The sequence below is a fragment of the Sceloporus undulatus genome, chromosome 5 (genome assembly GCF_019175285.1).
Source record: "Sceloporus undulatus isolate JIND9_A2432 ecotype Alabama chromosome 5, SceUnd_v1.1, whole genome shotgun sequence".
Lineage (NCBI taxonomy): Eukaryota > Metazoa > Chordata > Lepidosauria > Squamata > Phrynosomatidae > Sceloporus > Sceloporus undulatus.
The window spans coordinates 48,299,261-48,322,283 of NC_056526.1; the positions used below are offsets into that span (position 1 = coordinate 48,299,261).

At 43.0% G+C, this 23,023-nt stretch overlaps 1 protein-coding gene across 3 annotated transcripts in view; it reads left to right on the top strand.

Annotated features, from left to right (window-relative positions):
* The window catches only part of MGAT4C (MGAT4 family member C), a 472,680-nt gene that overhangs the window by 255,655 nt on the left and 194,002 nt on the right, over positions 1-23,023 (top strand). The window contains exon 1 of one of the 3 annotated variants that reach the window (XM_042466467.1): positions 22,847-22,970. The exons of the other annotated variants lie outside the window; for them this stretch is intronic. The gene's annotated coding sequence lies outside the window, so the exon portion shown is untranslated. Of the gene's footprint in view, positions 1-22,846; positions 22,971-23,023 lie in introns of those variants that run through there. 3 annotated transcript variants of the gene reach the window in all.

Here is a 23,023-nt window from a genome sequence, read left to right on the forward strand (position 1 = left end):
CCCAAAAGCACCAACACCCAACATTTTCTGTGATTTGGGTGGGGGGGGGCGGGCTTTTTGCCTCCAAAACAGCCAAAATAATAATAATAATAATAATAATAATAATAATAATAATAATAATAATAATAATACAATTTATTTATATTCTGTTTTTTTGCAAGGAATCAAAGTGGATTACAGCAATATAAAGATAAAACATGGTACAGTTAAAACTACAATAAAAAACAACCCCATCTCCCAACCCTCCCCCCATCATAAAAACAACCAAATTCATAAAAAGATATTAAATGATAAACTGAGTTAAAACGATCCAAACAAGTTCCCTAAAATTGCAGGTAGAGTTGGCTGGGAAAATGTCTTCTTCTGGAGGAGGGGGGACAAGGGCCGACAGGGGAGGCTAAGAGGGCTAATCTGGAAAGGCCTGCTAGAAAATATCCATCTTAATTCCCATTTTAAAGGCTTCCAAGGTGGTAATATGATGGATCTCGTCTGACAGGCTGTTCCAGAGCCTAGGAGCGGCAGAAGAAAAGGATCTCTGGGTCACCGCAGGCTATCTGGTCTTCTTAGATTGCAGCAGGTTCTTCCCATTGGACCAAAGAGTGCAGGGAGGATTGTGTGGAAGAAGACACTCCCATAAGTAGTCAGGACTCAGGCCATGTAGGGCTTTAAAGGTCATAACCAACAACTTGTACCTTGCCCGGAAATTAATAGGCAGCCAGTGGATTATTAGTCCCAAATCAGTGCCTTCTCAAAACCAAGTATGTAAAAAGGTCAAAAACAGCCCCCCAAATAGCAGCCAAAGTGATGTAACATCTATTCTGATGCACCAAAACACAACAGTGCAGGTCACTTGGGAGCCTGAAAGGGGGCATAGCCCCTGTATATATCCAGTCCTACTCTATGTGTTCTCACTGTTGCTCTGATTTTAATGACACTCTTCATTTTGCACTCAGTCTTCTACATTAAAATTGAACTGCCTGCCAAAAAGCTGTTCCACATTGTGTACAGTGAAGACTAGGAGCAGAAGGCAATGGAATGATGTGAGAATCTTAGGGATATGTTTTTGTCTGTTTCAGTCTTACATGTAAGAATTAAGAATTCCAAAAGCTGTCTTTTTTCTGAATGGGATTATGAGGGACCCTCCCCACAGTATTTTTTAAATTATTGATTAGTCCATTGCTTTCACCACTTCCACTGCCTCCTGCGAGTATGCTGACAAAACCTATGCTCCTCTAGCGTGCTTCAGTCAACCAAATCCTACCTGTATACAGTCTTTCACCTTCCAAAAACACACCTATTTGAATTAGTGGTTTCAGGGAAGTCATGAAATCACCAATGATCAGTGATGGAAGGTTCAGACTTCCCCGTTCTTGATGTCCTAAGTGGTAGGGACAGTTTCCCCTCCCCCTTGCATCTAGGTAACCATTTATCCTATCCTCAAGTTACTCTACCCCTCAGCCAGCTCTCCATGATAATTGATCATGTGTCTTCACTACACAGTTATAGCAAATTGATACCACTTTAATTGTCATGGCTCCATTCTGTGGAACCTTTAGAAGTATAATTTAGTGAGATACTGAGAATTCTCTTCAAGGTGGCTCTACAGTGGTAACTTCCAAGCATGCTCTAGAACTCTCTCCAGAAACCACTAAACAAGACATTGTAGGATTCCTTAAAATGGTGCCATGAGAATTAAAGTGGTATCAAATTATTAAAACGATGGGCTTATTGAGGTAGGAAAAAAGTCTTTATAAGTATTCATTTTTAAAAAATTGCTTGGATTTTACTCACACATTCACAATTTTGCATCCAAATTCTTTCTTGAAATATTTCTACATTGTCATAGAGAGGTATATTTCACTTTTGGAAACAATGGCTTAATTTAAACTGACCTAGAGAGTGGGAATTAAAGGTCTTTGTAAGTGCTAGGAGTTCCTTGGAAATACCTCTGTATGGGGAAAACATCTGGTAGATTCACTCCCCCATCCCACGCCCAGAAAGGACAGAAACAAAGATAGGGACTTTCTGTTTTTTCCAGTCCATCCAGATGGGCCCTATATTGTTCATATTCCCTCTTACATGGAAAATGACAATATATGAATAAGTTTGCTGTTAGTGCATTATTTATGCCCTGTTGGCAAATGAAGCCAAATGTGTTTTGGGTTGATGCATGTCAGGGAAACTAAGGAATGCTGGTTTTGGACTATATATCTACAGGATCATTTTATTATTTTGAACAGAGTGGAGATGTTTTTGGAATAATCCTTCTACATTTTGAGTATGTTGACTTTTTTTTGTAATGAGTGATTTTGAACTATTGCCACCAGATGTTGAATAATGCATGTAGAAGAGAATCATCAGGGGTCTGGAAAGGACTGCATGAGAGCGCCAGGGAGCATAAGCAATGTCTGTGACCAATTAGAGCAGACACAGCATGCAAAGCACACTGCACTTAAATTATTCAGACTAGATGGGTGTAGTAATTAAGTACACATACCACTAGTTCCTAGTAGTATGGAGAAGGCACTATAGAAGAAGAACCCATACTCAAATAAACAAGCAAACTAAAACAACAACAACAACACACACATACACACACCTTGGTTCAACTTCTGACCATTTCAGCTATACAGAATTTACCCAGTGTTGTGTATTACACATTTTGTCGTGTAATACACAATATTCTAGTTCAGTATTATGTACAGAAGGAATGCACTGGTCAGATATTCAACAAGTACAGCAGATTTCACACACACTTACCACACACAAAGTCAGTGCAGTGCTACCTGATGCATATGGAAACAGTGCTTGCTCACCATCACAGCAACCGTGAAAGTAGAAGCATAAATATTCAAGGTACAGCAGCCCTCTTGATTATTTGAGACAGAGGTACCTGATGAACTTCAGCTGTATATATCTGAGAAGGTATACAGCTTCCTAAAACACTATGTACTCAAATGGTATTAGATGAGCTGTTGATGACTTAAAAAAACTATCCTTTTGAAAATAACCGATACAGCACATGATCATGGGGACTTTTTTTTCTGGCAAACATGATCTTTGTAATAGTAAAAGTTTCAACACAGATGAGGATTCTTGTGGAATTCTCAGCTAGTGGTATAGAAACCCAATAAGAATTACGTGGAAGACCAGCTCGGGACCCTAGTCCGGGAGGAGAAGATCCAGGCCTGTAGGTAGCAGTACTTCAGAGAGCACGGACAGTGAAGTAACTAGTCCAAGGATAGTGGGGCTCTCGTGTTCTGTAAGTGAGTTTCAGGGGTGAAGTAACCAGCCTCAGAGTTATTGTTGCCTGCGGACCTATTTCTATTACATTAAAGTTCAATTCAGCATCTACCAGTGGCAGTATCTTTGTGCTATGGAACCTCTCGGACCTCCCTCCCCAGCCGGCAGAGTTCGGGGCCCGGCGACACTGTTCTTTTCAAAGCTCTGCTCTCAATGAACCACACTGCAGCTTAGTGAAGTTCTTCTTCATTTACATGATTTCGCATGATGATTGACATACCAGTTGCTGGTTCTCTCCCCCCCCCCCTTTTCTATCTCTTTTCCATACAAGTTACAGTAAATATGGAACAATTTAGGTATATTTAAATGTTACTAGTTCAGTCATGTGAATAGGGATTCTTTAAAAAGAACAATTGGTTTGCACTGCCCAAGTGGATAGAGTGACAAATAAGGGTGAAAACTTACTTGTACAGCAATTCTGGGGGCTGCAATGTTTCACAGTACAGCAGGGAGCAGTAATTTTCCTCCATTCTCCTCCTTCAAAGAAAATCCCATGCTGTTTTCTCTGGCTCTTACTGCCCAGTCAATTAGCTGAGTGATTCTGTTGCTGGGAAGATGGACTTTTGACCAAGCAGTAAAGAATGGACAGGTATATTTCAGGTCTGTTCATGGCTTATAAAGGCAGTTCTCTACTTGCTCCTCTGCCAGTCTGGCTCTTAATGACTCTTCCTCCTTCATAAGAAATGTGTTGTTTTATTATGTTTTGACATTTTGGATCTGACGGCGATTCTGTTGATGCCCTGACTACCACCTGGGACACTGATCTCTCCAGGGCTATACACAGCATCGCTCCCAAGCGTCCTCTCAGGCCTGCTTCCAAAAAGCAGCCCTGGTATACAGAAGATCTCCGGGCAAGGAAGCGGGTTCTGCAACGACTAGAGCGCAAATGGCGGATACATCAGAACTTAGCCGACAAGGCACTCCTGGACTCTCTTTTGGAGGACTATGGAGTGGCGATAGACGCAGCAAAGAATTCGTTCTATGCTGCGCGTATTGCATGCGCGGAGTCACACCCGGCAGAGCTGTTCAGGGTAGTGAGGGAGCTTACTCAGCTACCCTCCTCCCTGAACCCTATTTTGGAACCATCCAAGGCCTGCTGCAACGAATTTAACAACTTCTTCGTGGATAAAACTTCTCGGATAAGGGCTGATCTCGACGCCATTATTAGTTCAGAAATCAGAGCAGAGGTCTCCAGAGATTCCGTGGACTCAATTGTACTGGATCATTTTGAGTCTGTAAGTACTGAGGATGTGGACAAGATACTTAGAAGCGTTAGGAAGACAACTTGCTCTCTCGATCCCTGTCCCTCGTGGCTAGCGGCTCAGGGGTGTGTGGTTGTAACAACTTTGTTGCATCACATAATTAATACATCACTTAGGGAAGGGAAATTTCCATCCAGCTTAAAATTGGCCATTGTAAAACTGCTGTTAAAAAAGCCCTCCCTAGACCCCCTGATGCATAATAATTATCAGCCTGTTTCGCTATTGCCTTTTTTAGGGAAGGTGATCGAGAGGGCAGTTGCAATCCAGCTTCAATTGATTTTGGACGATACTGATTATCTGGACCTATTTCAAACTGGATTCCAGGCGGGCTATGGAGTTGAGACTGCCATGGTCGCCCTGGTCGATGATCTCCGTCTGGGCATGGACAGGGGTAGCGTGTCCCTGTTAGTGCTCTTGGACATTTCAGCAGCTCTCAATACCATTGACCATGGTATCCTTCTGGAATACCTGAGGGAGTTAGGTAGCGGGGGCACTGCGCTCCAGTGGTTCCGTTCCTACCTCTCGGGCAGATTCCAGATGGTGCAGCTGGGGGACTGTTGCTCCGACAAGAGGGCCCTGACATCTGGTGTCCCTCAGGGAGCCATTCTGTCCCCCATGCTATTTAACATTTACATGAAACTGCTGGGAGAGATTATCCGGAGACACGGGGCGCAGTGTTATCAGTACGCTGATGACACCCAAATATATTTCTCTGTGTCTCTGACTGATGCAGTGACTAGGGATGGCATCTCTCCTCTTGATGCCTGTCTAGACTCGGTAATGGGCTGGATGAGGGAAAACAGACTCAGCTTGAATCCAGAGAAAACGGAAGTGCTCGTGATAGGTTCCCCTGGTCCGGGATTGGAGGTTTGTCCACCTGTCCTGAACGGGGTCACGCTCCCCTTGAAGGACTCTGTCCGCAGCTTGGGGGATGCTCCTGGACTCGTCGCTCCACCTTACATCTCAGGTGGATGCGACGGTCCGGAGCACCTGTTATCAGCTTCGGTTGATACACCAGCTGCGACCCTTCCTGGGCTGGAGGGACCTTGAAACGGTGATACATGCCCTGGTAACCTTTCATTTGGATTTCTGTAATGCGCTCTACATGGGGCAACCCTTGTATCATTCTCGGAAGCTACAGCTGGTTCAAAACATGGCAGCTAGATTGGTCACTGGATCTTCCAGGGCCACCCATATAACACCGGTATTAAAAGATCTACACTGGCTGCCTATCCGCTTCCGAGTGCAATACAATGTGTTGGTTATTACCTATAAAGCCCTAAATGGCCTGGGCCCAGGGTACTTGGAGAACCGCCTCTCCCCATATAATCCGCCCCGCACACTCAGATCGGTCGGGAAGCATCTGCTGAGAGTTCCAGACTCGAAATATGCCACAACAACGCGCAGAGCCTTTTCTATCTCGGCCCCTCAGCTCTGGAACTCGCTTCCCGGTGAGCTCCGCTCGGCCACCTCCCTTGACTGGTTCAGGAAGAAGCTAAAAACCTTCCTGTTCCAAAAGCTTTCCCCTAATTGCTCCTTTTATGGCCTCCCTTCTTCTCCCTCACTGTTATTGATGTTGTACATCATAAGCTAGCTGGATATTGTTACATTGTTTAATTGTATTTGATGTTTTGCTATTTTAATGTATTTTTGCTGTGTTATTGTGTTTTTATCTTGTAATGGCACTTTTTGTAACCCGCCTTGATCTCTGGAAAGGCGGGCTATAAATGAATGTTTTATTTTATTATTATTTTCATAATTGTCACAGCTTTGGCAGTGAAGTATAAAGAAGGAACCACTTTTCAGGAAAACGTATCCTTTTGGGGGGGGGGGTCCCATAAAGGAAGTTGAGTTACAGGTGACTAGGGTCAAGCCTGGCTTGGGGGCTGTCATGAAGGAATAAAAGAAGCAACGAATAATTTTAGCAATTTTCTTCCCCCTGAGAAAAAAATCAAAAACTGTCAAATTTTCAAAATCTACTCATAATTCAGGATTTATTCTGCACAAAATTCACGTATGGTTGTTTTGCACAGAAGACAGCATTTTCTGTATAGGCAACAGTATTTTCAGTGCAGAAAATAATACTTCTATGCAGAAATAATATTTTCTTGCACATAAAATACTGTTTTCTGTTAATATCAACCACATGCTAATAGTACACAGAGTAAGTCTCCATTTACAAAAGTGCCCAGCACCAGCAAAATTTTACAATTAAGCATTAACATGGAAAGCATTTACAGTCACTTCTTGTTATCCATGGGGGACCCATTCCAGACCCACCCACCCCACACACACAGAGATAGCAAAAACATGGGATCTCAATCCCATTCTTTCCTATGGCCACACAATGTGTGTGTGGCCATTTAAAACAATGGGGGTTGCCATCTGTGGAAGCTCAAATCTGTAGGCAAATCTGTAAGCATTAGCATTAGCATTAGCAAACCATATTTCATGCAAACAAAAATCCATCAGTGATTAAGTGGCCAACACAACTACCCCTGCATGTTTTCCATATTCCATGCAGTGTAGTCTAGTGAGGATGCTGAGTGAGAAGGAATGAAGTATACAACACCAAGCATACAAAATCATCAACCTGCTGGAGGGAGGATGAACCTTCTCCTCCCTTCACTACCAAACCCCAGCAGGCTTATCCATACTTTTGCTGGCTGGTAAATGTAGAATTGTTGAAAAGGTTGTCTTGACAATAATTAACCCCAAGCAGCTTCCACATCCCTGCTAGGGTCTGACTCATGAAGTTGGACCCTTGGTCGGTCAAAATTTCCCTTGGGAACCCTACTTGGGAGAAAAGTTTAACTAACTCTTGGGCTATCCGGGAAGCATGGATAGTTCTTAGTGGTATGGCTTCCGGATACCGGGTGGCACAATCTACTATCACCAATAAATAACGGTAACCCCCGGCTGCCTTCTCTATAGGCCCTACAATGTCCAAAGAAATTCGTGAGAACGGTTCTTCTACTATGGGTAGGGGAATTAATTTCCCCCCCCCCGGGGGCCCTTTCCCCTGAAACAGCTGGCATCGTGAGCATGACTGGCAAAAGGCTCTTATGTCTGCAAACACCCCTGGCCAATAAAACCTTTGCAGTACCCTCTGTATGGTTTTATCCACTCCTAGGTGTCCAGCCATGGGTATCTCATGGGCCAGTCGCATCACCTCTATCCTCAGGGCTTGGGGAACCACTAGTTGGTCTTCGGGATCAGAGGGCCCAACTTCTGGGGGAAGGCGATACAACAGGTCGTTTCTTAACTCAAAGCGGGGTCGGGGCCCCTCGCTTCCAGGCTCCTGCGCCCTCCTAAGTGCTTCCCTGAGCGATGGGTCATCCTGCTGCCATTCCGCCACTTGTGCCCTCCCAACCCCCGCTATGTCTACCACGACGGCTTTAGCCGCTTCTCCCACCAGGCTCTCCTTTTCCCTCAACAACGCCCTCCATCCTGGCCAGTCCCGGCCGAGTAAAGCCTCCCTAGTCAGAGTTGGGACCACCCCCACCTTCAAGCCCCTCTTTTCTCCATTAACCTCCACCCATGCCCCAACCACTCTATACTCTTTTAAGTCCCCATGAATACACCTAACCTTCACGCGGTGGGAGCCCTGATCGCCGGCAACCTCTCTTACCAATGTTTGATTTGACCCGGAGTCTACCAAGGCCTCTACCTCCCTCCCGTTCACCTTTATCTTGAGTGTCTTTCCCTGCTTACAATCTCTCCTTACCTGAGTGGCGTCCCATGTATCTCCCCAAGAGCATTCCATGACCGGACAGTCTCGGCGTATATGCCCTTCCATCCCACAAGTATAACAGATTACCGGCTTTCGAGGAACATCCTTGGGGACAGTCTCTCCTCCCCCCTTTCCACCAGCCTCTGGCTTTGCAGCTACCGATTCTTCTTTGGGCCGGGGGGGTCCAGGCCCTTCGCGTCCTCCAAACCGTCCAGGTCCTACACCATTCTTCCCCCCTCTTATGGCAATCCCTTCAGGCCCCCTTCGGGGACGAGCGGCCTCGGACTCTTCAGCCGTGGTAAAAGCCTCCATTAAAGTAACTGCTCGTTCCAAGTCTTTTGGACGATGACAGCGAACCCAGTTCCTGGCTTGGGAAGGGAGACTGGCCACAAACTGCTCCACCATTACCAACTCAGCTACCTCTAAGGCTGATCGTTCCATAGGCTTAAGCCACCTTAGGGCACTAGCTCTAATTTTCTGGCCTAGAGTCCTGGGATGCATCCCTGACCTCCATTTGAGCTCCCGGAGCCGCAAGCGGTAGGTGTCCTCCGAAATATTGAGCGTTTGGAGGATAGTGGCTTTCACCTTGGTGTAGTCTTGAGCATCTTCCGGGGACAAGGTATCTACGGCCTCCTGAGCTGGACCGGTGAGGCAAGGGGTGAGTATCAGGGCCCACTGCTCCCTGGGCCACTGAGCCGCCGCTGCCACCCGTTCAAATGTATTGAGGAAGGCCTCTACGTCATCCTGAGGCCCCATCTTCATTAATTTCAGCGGGTTCAGGCCAACCGTCCAGGTTAAGCCCCTTTCTTCTACCTCTGCGGTGCAGGGAGCCCTCCATAAGTTAGTTAACTGCGTTAACAGTTGGGCCTGGGCGTTTTGCTGAGCTGCACACACCTGCTCTAGAACCCGGGTCTGCTGGGCCGAAACATGCTGTAGCATGAGTTGTTGTTGTTCAGCGAACCAAGCAAACAATTGTTCTTGAGTCGGCCGTGGCCCCGCCCTAGGGGCCGTGCCCGCATTCTCCACCAATGTGGGCGGGGCTGGCGCGGCCGGTTGCATGGTGGGAGAATAATGAAAGAACCTCCACGTGGGAAACAAACTTTCTTTGACCCAGGTGTTTGCAGTAACACTAACGCCTTTATTGGCAACAGGGAAAGTAACAGAATAAACAGTCAAAGTAAACTAAGCCTTTGGATTCTTCCTTAGCAGGCTGTAGAAGGCAGGCCTCCACAGGTCTCTTCGTCCAAACCGGTTAGGGGCTCCTCACGGTGCTTTCCCCCTGAGTACTTCTCCAACACCTCCCTGTCCGCTTTCTCCCAGTTCTGGGGTCTGGGGCCTTGCTCCCAAGTCCCTCCTTTAGCGTCCCACCATTCACCTTCCAAGCTCGTTGGGTCCCGTTGACGCCATTCACCTTCCCCTGGGAGTCTGAAGTCTCCCTCTACTCGAGGGTCTATTAGCCTTACAGCCTCATGGGGTCCAGGCCTCCTGGGGCTCGCTCTTCCCACCAGCGACACCGGCCTTCCCACTCTCTGGGGGCTATAAGTCACCTTTCCCTCTCTCAAGTCGACCGCCTCTCCGTGTCCCCCTCTTCCGCGCCTTCTCCCTCTCCCCGCGCAAACTCTCTCCTCCTCCTTTATACTCTCTTGGCGCTCCGCCCCCTCCTCCTTTGACTCCTCCCCTGGGGCATCTTCTCTTATTTCTTCCACCTGGTCCTCCTCAGCCCTCCCAACTCTCCCACTCTCTATCTCTGCCTTGCTACACCCTATTAATGAGAGACTTCTAAGTCACCCTATCCTCAGCTACACTCAGTACACCCTGGCTTCCTTGACTGATTCTATCCATCTTGAATGCGGTCTTGAATTGTTTTTTTTTTCTAGTGAGTCCTGTCTTCTTATGTTGTATCCAAATAAAAATGATATTATATAAGCAATGAATAAAAATGTGTTTCTCAGGTGCTGGGAAACCACGATGAGGAGAATCATGAACTGATGAGAATGTTTTCAGTTCTACACAAAATTCACAGGCTTTTCAGTTAAGGACTTATTTTGCAAAATTCACAAGTTTCCTCACTCCCACCATAAGACAGCATTTTCTGCACAGAAAATAATATTTCTTTGCATAAATATGATTTATGCAGAAAGGGATATTTGTGTGCAAAAACACGTAATACAATGTGTGGATTTTGTGCAGAATAAATACTGAACTGTAAACAGTCTTTCAAAATGGCATTTCTTTCTTCCAGAACAAAATTAAAGAAGCATTACACCCCATTTACTCCATCACTCCTTCCCTCTGTCTCTCTCTCTTAAATTATTTGTGAATTTACACACATATACATAGTTGAATAGCTCTGGCTCCTTCCCTGGCACATTATGATTATATAGTCTGGTTATCTAAAGTGTGTGAATGTGAGGGCATACATATGTGTGAGAGGAGCAAACCTCAAATTTCACTTTGAGCCAAATCAAGGATAGATCACAACCAAATGTGAGGAAGTCTGTTTTTTATGATGTGGAAGTATTAAAAATGTACTACATACAACAGATTGTGGTTATATTATCTTACTTTGTAAATGAATGTTTTTCTTCCTTCATTGCTTTTTCTTTAATGTGAAGAACACACACCTTCATGCCCACCTTCAGTAATTGTCAAAGCTATGTGCAGTATGTCTTTTGTAAACTTTTTCTACACCTAGTGGGCCTTAACTGTCCTTTCAAGTCTGTGGAGCTATACAGATTGCCCCTTTGGGGCGGACTGCAGCCACCCCTTTACTGGCCAGATCAGGGCAGCAACATCATGCTGCGGCCCCAATCCAGGCTCCAGAGAGCACAAAAAGGAGACTCAGTGGCACAGCTCCTTTTTGCATCCTCCAAGGGGTGCCATAGCCTCAGTGGCACAGCTTTATGATGCCCCTTCGGTGCTGCATCATGTGGATGCAGCACTGGAGGGGCGTCATCATGGTGTGCACTGTGTGGACCAGCGCACACCAAAATGGCTCCTGCACCTTAACTCCTCCTACAGGCTGGCACAAAATGCCAATCTGTGGCTCTCTTCAGATGGGCCTATAGTGTGCCACCCTCACGTGCTAGGGGTTGGCCAAGGGCGCACGGCCATACTGGCCTCACCCCTAGCACATGATGGGGGTGTCAAAATGGCGATGCCCTATACACACGGGCGCCGCCAATTTGACGTGATGTACTCTTAACATCCACACATCCCGGTGTCATTGTGATGCCACAAGTGTGCCATTGGTACATTGCGGCATCACAATTGCACTGCAAATAGAACCCACTTTTTGTGGGTTCTTTTTGCTGCATGAGGGAGCCGCGTGGTTTGTCCACTGCAGCTTCCTCACACAGCAAAACAAGGTGCAGATAGTATTGGCTCTCAGTCACCACAAAATATGTTGCCCTGCAATACTGAATTGTTGCTAGGAAGGTATATCCCATTCTCACACACACTCACTTCTGTGAAGATTGCTGTGAACGTCAGTGGAAACAGAAGCCTGGGTGTGTTTCTGTGATGAGAGAGTGAAAGATTTTGTCATCATTCCCACAAGTTGAAAGTGTGTTGACCCTAAAGTCCTAGCTGTGTCACACCATTGACAGGAACATAAAAAAATGTGTTATAGCAGAGATATTGCACATATAATCCAGTATTGTTTACTCTGGCAGAAGTTCTCAGTGGCTTCACATGGAGCCCTTTTCTCCCACCTAATGGGTGGTACTATGATAATTTGATTCAACAATAAAATGAAGTGTGAAAACTGTTATAAGATTTCAAAGGACAGCACAAAACACATTAGCAAAAAAAAAAGGGATGGTGTTATGTAGCATATTTTATAGAAGGAATTAAAAAGACTTCCTGTGGGGTTAATCAAATTAAAAACTGGAAAGAGTAGATCTCTGAGGATGTCAACCCATATAAATGAAAAGAATAAATGAAAATGATAATTTCAAGAAGGCAGACCTTTAGTAGTAAAGACTTTTGAAAAGGTTAGATGCTTCAAAGGAAGTTTTCTGAAAAGAATCACTGTTCTGGTCTCTGTGGAGGAACCTGTTGAAAAGTGCTGAAGGGAAAAAACACTTAAATTGGTGATGTTTTGCTCAAATTTTCCATGGCAACAAGGATGCATCCCATCTTATAACTGAATCATTTTCTGGTCCCTCAAAACAGACAAGATATTAGCAGCAGCATTTGCTTTATTACACTTTGCACAGGCTCCAAGATGTTCATTCCAATGGCTGTGTCTCATACTTTCCTTACCGTTTCTTCCACAAAGCAGATGCACATATTTACCTAACTATAAATTTATCTAATCCCATTTTTCAAGTCATGAAAGTTGACAGCTCTCATCCAGGCATGTATCTCCACTACCACTATCTTATTGTGGTAGCTAATTTCACAGTTTCATTCTGAATTGTATTCAAAATATTATCTTCCCCATCAAAGAAAACAAGATGGGAAGCAAGTATTTTTTCTCCCATCTAGTAAACACCAATCGAGGTTACCCAGAAATTATTTTAAAATAAAGATAAAACTACTTACAAGCTGGACCAGTAAAACTATTTACAAGCTGGACCAGTCCGCACATCACGACGCAGTTGGCATAACTGCGCCACAAGAAGAACCCAGTTTGTCCGCTATGGATCCTTTGCTTAGCAAAGAAGGGTGGTGGCAGACCGCCCTCCTGTCACCCGTGTTTGCTGCGTGAGGGAGCCGCAGGGGACAAATCACGCGGCTCCCTCAAGCAGCAAAAAGAACCCACAAAAAGCAGGTTCTTTTTGCAGTGCAGTTATGATGCCACAAGGCACCAATGGCACACTTGCGGCGTCATAACCCCGCTGCGACGTGCAGACGCTAAGCATCCGCCATGTCAAAATGGTGGCACCCATGTGTACTGGGTACTGCCATTTTGATGTACCCAGTACGTACTAGGGGTGAGGCCTGATGGGACGCTGCATCCTTGGCCAACCCCTAGTACATACTGGGGCAGGCCATAGGCCCGTGTGTAAAGCACCATAGATATCCTGGCTCCAAGTTTCCTCTTTGCAGTTAGCAGCCAAGAGGCTAGGCACCCACGGCTGGCTTCTTTTTTGGTGCATTTCTTTAGATTGTAATTCTTAATGATGCTTTTGTTAATTATTATGAATGACAACCAGAGAACACAACCAAGCAAGGTTTTATTTGATTAGTGTCTTCCATTCAGGTCAGTTCATATGGTTCTTTTATGTAAACATGTTAGTGAGGTTGTCATCCTCATCCAAAACTAAAATACTCTGTTGTGCCCAAATTTGTATATTTTTGAGGAACAACTGCATTTCCAAATTGATATCCACTATTACAGCTTTTTGAAACTACAGTTAACGTTTGCAGTAAGATATGTGCCAATGTTATGATTTGGGGTCAATGAGTATATGCCTTCAATGCTTGCATGCCAACATTATGACTTGGAAGAGCACACTTGTGAAACTGATTAATTTTTCCTGATCACTGGCTGAGAAAACTCAAAAATCACTAAGCCAGTTCTGAATTCTGTCCATTGGAGTTTACATCTTTACTTGACATCGATTCTGAAAATCATTGAAATGAAACTCTCACTTAATTCTCTTGATCATTGTATTAAATCTAAAAAAAAATGCAAAGTTGATGCGGCATCACCCCACAGCCAATTATTTTAGATGAGAAACCATTGTGAACAGTAAAATCAGCATAACCTATAATAATATTAGTATAGCATTGTTGCACTTTGGTGTGGAACTAGGGTGAGGGTCAGTTACCTTGTTAACATGTCTTGAAAAAAAAAACCCTCCCTTGCTGGCAACAGAAAATAGCAGAAACAAAGTATTCAGAGAGCATGGGAGAGGAAGTAGCCATTGCTGCCTTTATAGGCAGATTAACAGCATATGCACATTAAAAGGTAGTGGAGATATGGAATAGGGAGGCAGGCAGCTTTCAAAATGGGAGAGGAAGAAACCACAGAGTATTGATTGCCCCTAAATTGTTCTCTACTTTGAATAGTCTGGATATCCTTGGCAACACCATTACACCCACTAGCTGAAAATGCTGCCAGGTCAGTAAATGAAACAGTACTGTTAATCCAGGATCTGGTTTTGGATGAACATGCTGACCAAGGTTGTATTAAAGACACCTGGCTGGATGCTGGGGGTGGGTTTAACCTCTCCCAGGTTTCTCCACCTGGGTTCTCTGGAGCAGCAAGGGAGGCCTGGAAGGTGGAGTTGCAGTGGTCTATTGGGATTCCATCTCCCTCACCAAGTGTCCCATCCCACAATTTACTGGGTTTGAGCGAATTTACCTAAAGGTCCGTAGTCAGAACAGCAGAGATTCTGTTCGTGTAATGTCCACCCCACTCCCCAACAGTTTCTTTTCCTGCGCTGGCTGAGTTGGTTTCAGCAGTGATGTTGGAATCCCCATCTAGTTGTAATGGGGACTTCAAAATCCATGCAGAGACCAATCTGTCAGGAACTGCTCAAGTAATATTTAGTGCCACCAGGCTTCAGGACATACTCTGGATATAATTTTATGTGTGAGGAGAGATTATGGTGATCTGAGTGTAGAGGAGCTTTCTATAGTTCTATTGTCATGGAAAGATCATAACCTGCTGGGGTTTAGACTCAGTGATACTCAAGAGCCTCTGCAAGGGTGGGAGGCTATTAAGTGGTTTGCCCCAAGAGGCTTATGGCTCCAGATGGATTCCTGATGGCTCTTGAGGAATTTCCTGTTGCTTTGGCAGATGAACTTGTTGAAGTCTGGCTGGCCTCTGGAATAGGGAAACAGCCAGGATGATGGACATGATTGGTCCTAAGCATTTTCTCCCACAGAGTTGAGCCAAGTGAGCACCCTGGTTCACTAGGGATCTGGCAGTGATGAAACAAGTGAGATGGAGACAAAAGCAAGGATGGCAGAAAAACTGTAATCTAACTGAACTTAGGCTTGAGTTTATTGGAAAGCCTATGTTGTGGCAATGGTGAAGAAATCTTTCTTCACTAACATTATTGCATCCACATAGTGTCATCCAGCCGAGCTATCTTGAGTAGTCAGGGGCCTTTTACACTCTGCCCTTCAAGAGCATATTTAAACCAATGAGCAGCCCACTGTGAAGAATTTGCATAGCACTTTCTGGATAAAGTTATTTGTATCTGCTCTGAATTGGAAGGTGTAGTTAATACAGGACCATATATAGTGGTCACATTTATCCTTTTCCCCCATCCCCAATCTCCCTCCCACTGTCTTGTCCGCTTTCTCTTCCTTCACACCTGTCCTAGCTCTATGTCTTCTTTCTTCCCAATCCCTCTCTTTCTCTTTCTCTCATTCCTTCCCCCCTCTTCTACCACCACTTTCTCTATGTTCATCAAGTTTCTTCTCCTTACATACCTCTCTGTCTTTTCACCTCTTTTCCCTTTGTCCCCCATGGCCATAAACACACACATACATGCTAGAGTAGTTGAAACCATGAATCATGAATGTTAGATTTTCACTGTCTTCAGGATAGAATCCTGATTAAACTCAACAGTCACTCCTTCTGAGTAGACATGTATAGATAGGATTATCGTGTTGGTCTGTCATCATCATCACTCACTCACTCATTTCCCCAACTATTTGTTAATTATCAGTAGTATTAATTGGTTAACTATGACAAAAAAACTTTCTTTACTTGGATGGTTAACAGTGTTCACATATTTTTAAAAACAGTGTTTGCAAAGGTATTAAAAACAGACCTGGAGATTCCCATCCCCTCAATCAAATCTCAGAAAACCTTTGGACTGTACTCCTATGTGTTCTTGAAAGTAAAACTTGAAAAGGTGATGGACAACAGAGCTGTATAAATTCCCCCCCCCGCCCCATGCAAAGCCTCAAAAACTCCATCTTTAATTTCATTTGTTACACATTGTTTTTGTTTCTTAAATTAAATGAACTGCTCTGAGCAACTGTGTTTAAGGTAGCCTGCTCAGTGACATCACCAGGTCTTGACCTCACCAGGGATCTTCTGTGACTGTATCGACATTGCAGAAATAATCCAGTTTGATACCACTTTAACTGTCATAGTTCAATGCTATGGAATTCTGGGAAGTTTGTTGTAGCACCAGAGTAACAAACTGCAACACAGTACACTTGTGTGAATTCCCACAATTCCATAGCAATAAAGCATGCCAGTTAAAATGATATCAAACCAGATAAAACAGATATTTCTGTTGTGTGGATACAGCCTGTGACATCACTGGGGTTGTCTCCAGTTTTTTGAGGCTGAGATATCAAATCCTGAGATGCTGCTGGCCTGGTAACCCTAAAATAGGACACCCCAATATTGGGTGTCCAGGGGTTTTGATAGCATATTAAAAACTGGAATAATCAGTCTAAAACATTTCTGAACCATTTTAAGTGGTTCCACTTTTGCTTTTCAGTCAAGCGGTCAACTGAAAAAAATAGCTGGCAGGTATTTCTGCAATTTACTGTGCATTTATGGTACATGAAAGACAGACACCTTCAGCAGCACATTATTATTTTTATTCATTTCTCTCAGTTCAGACAAGTGAAATGCTGGTAGAAACCTAGTATACTATGAAAACTAGTAGCATTGGTTACTCAGTGAATTGATTAGGATCATGAGATGATTGCTTCATTTAGCTTTGCACAAGCCAGTCCTCTCCATAACCATCAATATTTCTATCATATTGATCGTAAACTGTCCCCCTTCTAAATGCCAAAGAGCTGCATAATTCTGTGATTCAGTATTACAACAGCATTTTCTTTCATATTTTTGGTATGCATTATTTTTGATATAACTTTAGGGAGACAAGAGAGTTTTATTTTGTTTACATTTTTAAGCAAAATGGCTTAAATTGTGCATCTTACACTAACAGGCAAAAAGACGCTAGAGGAAAAAGGTGCTTTGTGGACTACAACACAGTTTGGATTGGGTTTATCTAAGATATTTCAGTTGTTTTCCAGCTACAACCTTTTGTCTAGTAGAGCAGGAATAAGAGGTGAAGGGTGAAGAATTTGGTTTGTTTCCTCAATGTTTTTTCTCAGTCAAATTTAGCTTTCCATTTCACTTTCTCTATTATTCCTTACATACATTGCTATAGATAGTCTGAGGCATCCAAAATGAGACTCACCAAATTTAAAATGAAAAAAGAAAGAAAGCAAGCAAGTTGGTTCCTGACCCCAAAATGCATTCAGTATTGGGAATGGAGCTAATTAGATTTTTCTGGTTCTTTGAAACCAATGTTTTTGGTAAAAGGTCAAGGCATAGTCAGTTTTGATGCTTTCTGATACCTATCTTGGTCTTTCCTTAAAAAAAAAAAAAGAATCTGGACCACCACCCCTCCACCCACCCCCAGTAATAATATACCAAAGAGATGATGTATTGGGGATACTGTGGTAAATTAAACTGATGTCTAGATTAGGAACAATGGGGTAGATGTGTCGACCATACAATAAAACACAACAAAATCCAAATTAAACATTGTGATGATAACCAAAAGGACCAAAATATGTCATGCTAGCTTTCAAAGCCCATTAGCGTCTTCAACAGGAAAGTTGGTAGATATTCATGCAGAGGAAGCAATGTAGTAATTTTAGGGCCACAGGTTTTCTTTCTACTTGAGATGTTTGCTTAAGGCAGTCTTAAGGGAGAGTTGATTCAGATACAGGCCGTACCCCTTCTTCACTATAATGGGGATAGGAAGAAAAACAGTAAAAGAAATGCAATAAAATTTCCTTCTGAACTGGCAGTAACAAAATAGCTACCTTTGAGATCTTTGGGAGGCTGTAAACCACTTTGTAGGGCAATACAGGGAGACTCTTGGGTTTTTGTACTGCAGATCTGGAGATAAATTTAGGCAATGAAATTTAGAGATGCAAAATGTGAACGCTTTCATTTTTGTGCATTAAACAACAACATTCAACATACAAAAATGTTTTTTTTCCCAGAAAATGATGGCTTTTGTTTTATGTCTACCTTGGGGAGAATTGTTCAACTTGCAAGAATTTCTGTATTTAAATCTATGAGAATGGTCAACATGTTTCATGGACTATAAAATGTAGAAATATTCACTATCTTCCTTCCATATTTGTGAACAGTCAGACTGTTCTTTTCTTTCTGTGTTTCTGGGTTAGCTACACAAAGGGAAAAGCTGCTGAAACAGTGGGCGCCCAATAGGGAGAAAGCAGTGGGTGTCATATGTTCACAATGGAAGGATGATGCCTTGTAGGGCTTCAGAATTCTCAGTAGACTGTTATGCTGTCTTCAGACAGACTGTTTCAGACATAAATGAAGTTTTTTTTTGTGTGTGTGTGTGCCAGCACTCAGATGAGACACATTAAGAGTGATTATCAGTGAACACTTTACTCAGGCTGCCCAAAACTTGGAATCAAGTCTGAATCCAGAACCTGACAGTCTCAGGTCAATCTATGAGCAAAACTCAAGAAAAAGCCAGGCTATTTATCTAAGTGCTAAATCCTAGGGGGTACAGCTAAACTGAGGAGGAGGAGGAAGAGGAGGAGGGGGGAATATAAAAATAAAATTGCCTCAGTTTTCCCAACAGGTTTACTGGAAATTCAGTAAAAGGTAGGCATCAGTGAGCACTTCATCTAGCACCTTCTTTGACAAGAATTTACACATATTCACAAATGTCTTTATAAATGAGATACAAAGGAGCTTATCGCATGGGGCTCCAGGAATACAGGTAGCATGGAATGGAACAGGGCATGATGGGAAAAGAAGGGGGAAATGACGCATTTTACTGCACGCTGGAATGCCACCACCACTGCCGGAAGTCAGCATTCTGTTCCACATCTGTTCACCATTTGTGCCAGAGAGGCTGATTTTCAGGAACTATTCAGAACAGTGCTTGAAAATTGCCTCCTCTGGGATGGATGGGGAATGGAATAGGGACTTTCGGTTGTATTGGCGGCATTCCAGTGTGTAGTAAAATGCGTCCTTTCCTCATTCCATTCCCATCACACCCCCTTTCGTTCCGTGCTAGCTGCGTTCCTGGAGCCCTGTGCTATAAGCTCCAAAGAACTTGAGATTTTTAAAACATTGTTGTGTGAGAGGATGAGTTCATCTGTCTGGGTAGAATGATTTTAGAGCTTAAAAATCTTGTTTTGAATCATTGTGATTGGCAGGCTGATACAACATGGTTCTCTCCATGCTTAGAACAGCAATTGAACTGGACTAACAGATAAGAATTTGGTTTTGTTTAGTTTTGAAAAGAACATACTGCAATTCACCTATTTCTTCATATTCAGGATGGGAGGAATTTGAGATTTAATTTGTCCATTCAACAAAAAGCAAAACAAAATTGAACAGAATGAAATGGTCATATTGTTGCTGCTGATGTTGGGTGTTTCCTTTGATTGTGTGGAGGCCTGGAAGAAAGTTTATTGCATTTCTATGCACATCCTTTAATTAACAATTCTGTCAGTGGTTTTTTTCCTGCAGAGTAGAGTAATTGCTCAAAGAAAAAGCTGAGAATCCACACTACATTAGAACTCTGTACTTGCATCCTGGGAGCAGACAGGACAAGGAAGAACATCTGGCCTTATCTGTAGCAAAGTCAGTGGTTTATGTTCCACTTCTGGAGAGAGGACTGGACATTGATCAGGGACTGGGCCATTCAGAAACATCAAACTGGCTCTGAGGGTATACCTTCATTCAAGCAGACCACAGGAGTGATGTCACTTCCTTGCATCTTGGTCGTTGGCTACTTCCCCATATTTCTATATTTTCTTTTTTCATGTGGTTTATTATGTTCTAGAGCAACTCCTAGCCATCAGTTGATTGGGTCAGGAAGGATTTTTCCCCACCTCCATGACTGGCCATGCCTGTCATATTTTTTCCCTTGTATATCCCCTTCTCATTGTACCTATGTTATATTGCTTTACCTATTGCAGCTGTGGGATTGGTTTTCTGCAATTTAACAGATCATTCCCTTGGTGAGGTGTTCGAGGCTTTAGGCAAGATCCATTCTGAGGTGGAACAGTTGTGTGATATTCTGCTTCCCAAGGGAGAGGCCCTACAAGAAACCTGTCTAGTTGGTGGCAGCATGCCTCAGGGGTGCAATTACTGGCCTCAACCCACAGGTGTGCCTGGTCAGTAGCTGGATCATTGTCACCAAAATCACTGGAGCTGTAGTAAATCAAAAGTATGGCCTGTTTTACCCATAACTGAATTTCGGTGTGCTTTGATCTGTGGAAAAGCGGTATATAAATATTATTATTATTATTATTATTATTATTATTATTATTATTATTTTACTTCTCCCTTTGCAATTACAGGTGCAAACTGCATAATGTTAAAATACTGCCAACACACAACACTTAAACATCCTTAGATTATGGAAACCAGAAGCTGTTGCTGAGTGAAGCAAACCACACAGTGAGATTTCTATCAAGAGTGCCTCTCTGCTTGATCTTGGCTATTTATAGCATTAAATTTTCAGAGGAATATAATTTATACATGTGATATGCCTAAGCAGATTTTACTTCATAAATAATTCTTTTACTCATGACTCATATCTCCTTAGCAATTACTGGGCCTTACCTTTACCATTAATCATAAAAAAACCAAAGTTGGCATCCCCATTGTCCAAATTCATCTTTCTGATCTGTAATTCAGTTTTATGTCACTTTGCATGGCAATGAATCTTTTTTTCTATATACATTTCCATCTGAACTCCCATGTTTTGAAGCAGAAATAAATGAGGAGAGGTTTTCACTTTGGCCTAAAGTACATTTTGACTAATAGGCTCATGTCTGAATCTCCACACAGAGCTGCTGTTTATTAAGTCCCCAGAATTTAATCTCCGAAGTCTGTACAACTTTGTGAAAGGACCACAAGGCAAAGGCAGAGTTGTTTATCAAGTTTATTCCCAAACCCCTATAATCCTTTCCACCTCAGTTCTGTTAAATTCAAGACTGTTCTACCCAGAGAATAGGAGCAGTTTTTCTTTTCCAAAAACAGAAAAGAAATTCTGCATTCAGAACTGAAGATTGACAGCTCTGTGTTTTTATTCAGCACAAGTATTATTCCACCCAGATTTTAATGGGACAGGTTTCTGGTAAAATGGGTGTGTGTGTGTGTGTGTGTGTGTGTTTAATAAAGCACAGTTATTATTTCCTTCTTGGTAACTAACAGCAAACATAATGTTGATCGCTGGTGAGTCTATGGTAGCAATTTGGTGTCCCTCTACTGGTGGAAGAATGAGCCACAGGTGGGCAAGGGCAAAGTTCTTTAGGAACAGCAGGCTGCTGCTGGAGGTGGATTCTCCCATAGAATGAGAACTCAGAAACTAGGTGTGCTGTGGACAGGGCCAGGAGCTGCTGACTTGAACCTATTGGATCAAAGTTGTTCTGTTCCCCCAGACAGGCCCAATGCAGGCTAGTCCACTGTGCTAAGGAACCTCTCTTCTATTGTGACCAATGGGAGGGTAATTAAGTAAAAACAAACTTTACAAGGAAGGGAAGAAGAGAATGTGCATCTCAATATTTCACCTTGGCTGGCATGAGCTGATGCTTTGGATGAGGCACTAAATCTGATTCATTCTTTGTCCCAGCATCTCTGTAAAACTGTACTCAGCCTTCAGGGAGTAAGCCCCACTGAATTTAGTAGGGGTCACTTTTGATTGGATGTGTATAGCATTGTACTGTTCATAACTTTTCAAATTATTACAATAAACATTTCATGGCAAGGTGAAGATTACATTTTTATTAGAGTACAAAACATTTCCAGTTTGCTTGAAATCCACATAGGTTTAGTATTGTTCTTAGTGTTGTGACATACTTAGATGCCATGTGTCCATCACCATAGGCTTAGCACTAGCTCTAATTTTATATTGACTACAGAGAGTCTGAATTTCTGCTTCACATTCGGAGGTACATATCTATTATTTGAGCCTATACTGATGTGTCTAAACTTTAAAATTAATGTAATTCCACAGCATGCTTCAGCAAACTCTATTAGAATAATATAAACTTTCTCCCCTCATTTTAAGCATGTATCTATCACAATGTGTGTGGCAAAATTAGAGACTATATAAAACCATTAAACTCTAATCTTCCAGATGCTGTACTCATTAACTTTTTCTTTCATATCCATGCAGTGCATTATTTTGATGTTTACTAGCATTTGGTAAACATATTATGAAAATGGAATTCCCTGAGGATTTAATTTTATAATGTAGATGAATTAGTGAGGATTTTTTTTGGGGGGAGGGTAGGATAGGTGTGTGTATGTGTGTGTGTGTTCATGGATGTATATGTATACACACAAAACATATATGCACTTTTCCTTTTAATGAATATGCACCTGCTACTCTTCCTCCTTGACATTTCCTCTTCCCCAAATGAACAGCAAGCCATGTTCAAATTTGCATCTGACAGTTTAGGGTTAAGATATAATTCCAGGTAACAGAAGCCAATGAGAGTACACCCAGTTGATGTTTGTGACATCATCCTACAGTCGGAGTACATAGAACAGCTGAGGTGGCTTTCAGCTTCAGTACCAGTGCCATTATGATGGATGTTTACATCTCTTCATTGAGAGCCAATTATTTTGCTTTTGTGTGAGGCCCAAATATCACTCATGCTGCCGGCATGCACAAAGCCTGTTGGATGTAGCTGAACGAATTGCTTTCTCTCCTCCCATGGTAAGAGAATCGGCTGCTTTATTTCCGTTTTCCCTATGAAGGTGATGAATATC